We start from the raw sequence: 6326 nt of genomic DNA on the forward strand, positions 1-6326 counted from the left end.
CATAGATGGTCATATTATATCCTCAACCAAAAATATTTCTCATGATAAAACCATAATATAATATCACCCAATATAACTACATATGAGTATACCAATTATGATCAAGTGATAATAGTTTTATCAGTAATGATGCATGAAGCATATCAACCACTCGATAATCATATATGTCAGAATTATATATAATTAATATATCTCTCACTATTACAACCATCAACCTAAACTCTGTATATCATCCACTATGCTGGACCACGATACTTGACCCTAAACTCAATATCTAGCTTGCCATCATGCCAAGCTCAAAGCATTCCCTATAATACACTATGGGTATCTCTAAAGATAATTATATCTTGCTATATGCTAAGGGTATCTTAGTAATAATTATACTTTGCTATATACTAAGAATATATTAATGATAGTTGCACCCTATCATACACTATAAGTATGACCATCAACCACAACCATACTCTGCCATACGCTAAGAGTATATCTAATATCAGTCCAGACCACAGTTCTAGTAATGACATCACATATATATAATATCATGATTTCCTTATAAATGATAGATCATATGCATTTAAATCTAGTAATGTAATAAGTTATGCATATCAAGAATTTAGATTGTAAAGAAGACAAAAGAAATATGATGCAACGCAATTTCCAATCATACGTCCATCACATACTTGCTCATACTACAATCAACGCAACCAAAACAATATGCACAAGATCTATCTCTAATCATTTCTAAATCATCTACATATTCATATCCAAGATCGACCTAATAAATGAATAATAGAAATATGTTCAAATGTAATCATTTTTATATAAGATCATATACTTCTACTAAAAACCAAAATAGAATGTGTACATATAAATATATAATATATCCTAATTTAAGAAAGGTGTTTTAGGGGTAAGACTACTCATAGAGTGATAAGAAGGCACAACACATGTATTCTTCATATCTGTCAACCAAGCGTGAACTTCTCGCTAGCAGGGTCTTTGGGGTCTCAAATAAAATGTTCGAAATATAAAAATATTTAAATAGTATGAAGATAGCCATCTATCCAATTAAAATCTATTCATCTAAAGTATGATAGTTTATTAGGTTTAGAATTATTTCTTTTTATTTTTGTTAGATAACTTGATCTATATTACAGATATAATTCTGATACTATAGATATTTTATTTTATAAAGATAGTTGTTCCTTTTTTATACATAAAAAGATAAAAGGATAAATATAGATAATTACAATAAAATGAAAAGTAAGTGGAGATAAAATCTAACTATAGTTAACTTTTGTGATTCTACTCTTACTTAAGAAATCACTAGTTATACTGAAAATAAAAGTTATTCGATCATATAAAAATAATTATTAAAGCTTAATATTCATTTTTATACAAAATAGTATTTAGCAATAAGGTGCTAGAAATAAATTGTATATATATATAAAATATATATATATATATAGGTATATATGAATATATATATATCAGTTTGATTATCATTAATAAGATTATATGTATTAACCTAAGATAAGCTAGCTAAGTTACATAATAATTACAATTAATTAATTATTATGCTTATCATACTTTGCTAATAATTGTGTTAGTGAGTACATATTTTTTAAAATAATTAAGAGTCCAATTAAATCTAATTTACATTAATAAAATAAATAATTAAAATAAAAAAGAGAAAAGCTCTCTATTACAGTGTTGGGCTCGGCTAGTGTTGGATGCTATAGTGCTAGGATGTAATAGTTAGCTAATAATTTGTTTGCCGAAGAAATAAAAGTTTCAGTCAATCAAGAGAGCAAGTGTCGGGATAGGTCGTTCGAATGCTCTCAAAGCTGTTCGAACGCATTTTCTCGAGAGCTAAGATTTATTAGGCGTTCGAACACCCTTAAGGCTGTTTGAACACATTTTCCTGAGAGCTAGAAAATAAATTAGCATTCTAACGCCCTCAAGGACGTTTGAACGCTTGACAGCGAGGAACTCTAGTTTAGGTGTTTTAATTAAAGATTTTTGCTTATGTTAGGCAATAAGATTCAAGCTTGTTCGATCCTATTGCTAAGTCTAGCCGAGTCAGGGAGCCACCTATAAATAGATGTGGTGTGCACTTAGATAAATATCATAGATTATTGAAGCTAATTTACAAGATCGTCTCCTTCCTCATTGTTTGACCACTTCCAAGCTTTGGAACCTAGCCATCATATAGGATTTTCATTGCTGCCTTCCTCTTTGTGTGGCTGAACCCCCTTTGCCCTAATGAACGACCCTACTTCTTCTCTATCCCTTTCCTACTAACTACCTTGACTTTTATCATCATCATCTCTGCCACCCTACCATAATCCTAGGCCCAATTACTTATCTAGACAAATTAATCGGCTTGAAAAGATCCATTAGTAAATTTAACAACTTGTGTCCATATTTAGCAAATAACCAAGTCAATGCCAAATAAAATAGAAGGTACTAAAATGGTAATGAAACACGCACTTTCAAAAATCATGTGTTCCTCATGTGGAGAGATCTATGTGACTCTCACATGACTTGTCAGTGTAATAATCTCACAAAGTATCTAAACTAAGTCTAGAAATACCATAATAATCCAAATTTACAATTATCATAGGCCTCGATAAGTCTCTAGGAATACAAGTCCATACACAAATTTAAAACATAATAACCCTGGCAGGGGCTAAAGTCCAACTAGAAATAACATAATAAACAATGCTAATAGGAAAATAAATCTACTACCTCTCGATATCCACGTCCTCTATAATTAGCTCTAAAATATATTCACCAAAATAGCGATGAGCATAGGGCCTAGCAAGTATAATCCAATAGTAATCTATGAATATTGTATTGCATGATAAATAGAAATACATAGCCATAATTATCAACATATCAAGGTAAATGTGTACAATGCAATTTTCAATAAACTTTCATCATCATAACTCAATATATCAAAATCCACACAACAATCGTGTTAATAATGTCATATTTTACAAAGCAACATAGTAATGAGGGGGACTAGTTATCTAGCGGTATTATCGCCCGTACATGCTTGGCGACGTTGCATATGACTAGTTGTCTATGGCTATTAGACTAAGAACCCCAATCGTAAGCCCATCATTACTAATATTATCACCGCTCTAGTAAATCATCACATAGAGCAGAATCATTACTTATAACTGAATCATCACAAAGAGCAGAATCATCATATACAGTGGGAAAGAGCTCACAACTCAATAGACGCCCTGACCCTATGTCTTTGGGTACTGCTACAGTTATAACTCTACCTCTCAAACATCTTACTAACATCATCCTAGGTTAGTCTCCAAACAAAGTAGTGTAATTACCTGAATGCTCCACTAGCTAACGACCTCAGGTGTAGATCGATAATATAATACTATATAATACACTCTACTTTTAATGCCAGGTTAAGTGGATAAGAGGGGCACTATCTAGTTGGGACTAGACTAATAATGATATGTGCATATGGTGCCATGACTTCTATTATTTATTATAGCATGATCGCCAAAGTAACATATATTATAACTAGGCATGGGGTCTATCATACTTAAGCGATAAATAATAATTAATGCAAGTAAGAAATGACATATGTAATTATAACAATAATATTATTTATAGACTAATATATGATCTAACTCGCTTGAAATATCTCTAGAATTTGTCTTACTCTTCTAAACAGTCGGCTCCTCTTGAATTTTGAGATCCCCCTCGCATAGTAATGGGTCTAATAATTTATAAAATAAAATAAAACATAAGAATGATGAACTTATAGAACTAACTACCTTGTTGCATAAATTAAGTTTGATTTTCTAGGTCCAGATAGGTGACTTTGTCTTGCATTTATTCTTCCCTATTAATATACTATTTTGTATTAATTAAAAAATAGTCACTTATGGTAAAATTAGAATTATCCATATTTGTAAATGTCAAAGATAATTGAAATGATTAATAAATTCAACTACCTAATTTAATTATCTTATCCTAAATTATGTTAATAACATGATTGAGAAAAATCTAGAAAGGTAGTTAACATAAGTTAAAGGAAAATAAAAGACTAATAGTGACTAGCATTGGGCTGGGCTCAAGGCCTAGCATTGCTTAGCTGGGGAAGTGGGTTGCGGACCTACCCGTAGCCCACTAGGCTAAAGGGGGTGGACTGGGCTCAAGAGCCCAGTCCATCAAGGTGAGGAGATGGGCTGTGCGGGTCTACCACAGCCCATTAGGCTTAAGGGGGCTTGACTAGACTCAAGGGCACAGTCCAACAAGGTGAGGAAGTGGGCTGTGGGCCTACCTGCAGCAACCCACTAAGCTGAAAGGTGTGGACTGGGCTCAAGGGCTCAGTCCAAGGCTTTGTTATAGGCTTGTGGGTGTGGGTTGCAACCCACCCCACAGCCCAAAGAGAACGAGGTAGGGGTTGGGCCTTTCCCATCGTCTTCTTCCTAGGGAAGAAAACAGAGGAGAAAAGGTGGTGCTGCTACCGACGTCCATTGTTGGCAGCGACCAAGCAACACCCTCTCTCAAGGTCGACAAGGTCGGGTTAAGTTACTTGCCTGGGTGGTTGGCCCGAAAAAGGAAGAAAATGCAAGAGGGAGGAGGGATCAAGCTCGTCGGTGGGGGAAAGAAAATGCATTGCAATCACAGATGAAAAGGGTGCGATATATGGTATAACACTGTAGAAGGTGGATAATAGGTTCTCAAGTGATCGAACCCAACAACCGGAGTGGTCGACAACAAAAAGAGGGGTATTCCATGGTCGGTGGCCATGGATGTTCCCACTTCAGTCAAGGGTCATTAAGGATCCTACTTGAAGGTACCCACAGCTTCCTTAGGGTGAGAGAAAGCTAACGTGATAGAGTTGGAGACCAAACCATACATGGTGATTAGAATCGAGTCGAAAAAATGACAGTGGGAGGCAACATGGCGTAGCCTCTCATGCGCAACGTGGGTACCCAAATCCGGTACCCACAGTAAGAGGATGGAAGGGTGGAGTTTCCCGGACCAGTGGTTGGTCGACCTAAAGTCATCAGGCGATGAATTTCTTTGACGAAGGTAAAAACAATTAAACTAGAATTTAACTACGATTTATAGAGCAATATTCAAATTAATTTTAAGGAAGATGGAGGCTAACCTAGGGATTGGATGGAGGGTTTCAATTTGGTTGCTGGTGCTTTGGTGATCCACGGTCCTCATTGAGTCCTCTAGTGGCACGAAACAGAGGAGAGAGAGAGAGAGAAGGGAATGTGGGAGAGGAGAGAGAGACTAGCCAAAAAGGAAAGGTCGAGGTGAGGTTGGGCTTTTGTAGAGATGAGGGGAAGAGTGAGGGCAGAGTGGAGTCTAGCTCTACTCTGGCACCTCTCCTATCTCTTGCAGTTGCTGTGTGAATTTTGATATATTGAGTTATGATGGTGAAAGTTTATGGCAAATTGCATTGTACATATTTACCTTAATATGTTGATAATTATGGCTATGTATTTCTATTTATTATGTAATACAATATTCATAGATTACTATTGGATTATACTTGCTAGGCCCTGTGCTTACCACCATTTTGGTGGAATGATGGGTTCTTGTACCAAAAGATAGGTTATAGAACAATTCTTTTAAGATCCGAATTTATTGCAGAAATCAGTCCGTGCAATAGTGTAAAAATATTCATAAGATATTCTTCTGTAGTCAGAAAATTACAAAACTAAGTGGATTAAATTCACAACTTCGTGATCTACAACTTTCGTATTTATGCCCTTCACAGATTCGAACTGCAACTAGGACGAAAACATGAAAGAACGTGGGTGATGGTGGTGGTGATGGGTGGAGTAGATGTTAGGGTTATCGATGGGTATGGAGATCAGAATGGATGGTGGATGTGATTAAGGGATCTAGACAAAGGGAACAAAGTGGTCAAAATCCCAAAGAAGAGGGGTGACTTAATAGTCAAGGGAGATTAGACGTTAGGACAAAACCTTGCCAACGGTAGAGGTGAAAAGATGGTGAAGAGGAAGGAGAGAGTCTAGAGAGAAGATAGGAGGTAAGAACTCAATAATCCAATAGCATAATGAATTTGGCTACTATATACATATTTATAGAGCCTAGCCAATAAGTCCTAAAATAATAAGTAATCCTATTTCTAGAGGATTCTCGTCGATCGCGGTCGAACGTGCCCGATCACGTTCGAACGCACAAAAGATGTTCTCTGTATATGCAAACGTGATGTAGACGTTCACTTTGAGGGCAAGGTGGGGGAAGTGTGGTGGTCTGATACACTTAGTTAGGATCTTTTTTTATTGCATTAGTTATTT

This window comes from Typha angustifolia, chromosome 11 (genome assembly GCF_048772165.1).
Source record: "Typha angustifolia cultivar Huaian chromosome 11, ASM4877216v1, whole genome shotgun sequence".
In the NCBI taxonomy this organism is placed as follows: domain Eukaryota; kingdom Viridiplantae; phylum Streptophyta; class Magnoliopsida; order Poales; family Typhaceae; genus Typha; species Typha angustifolia.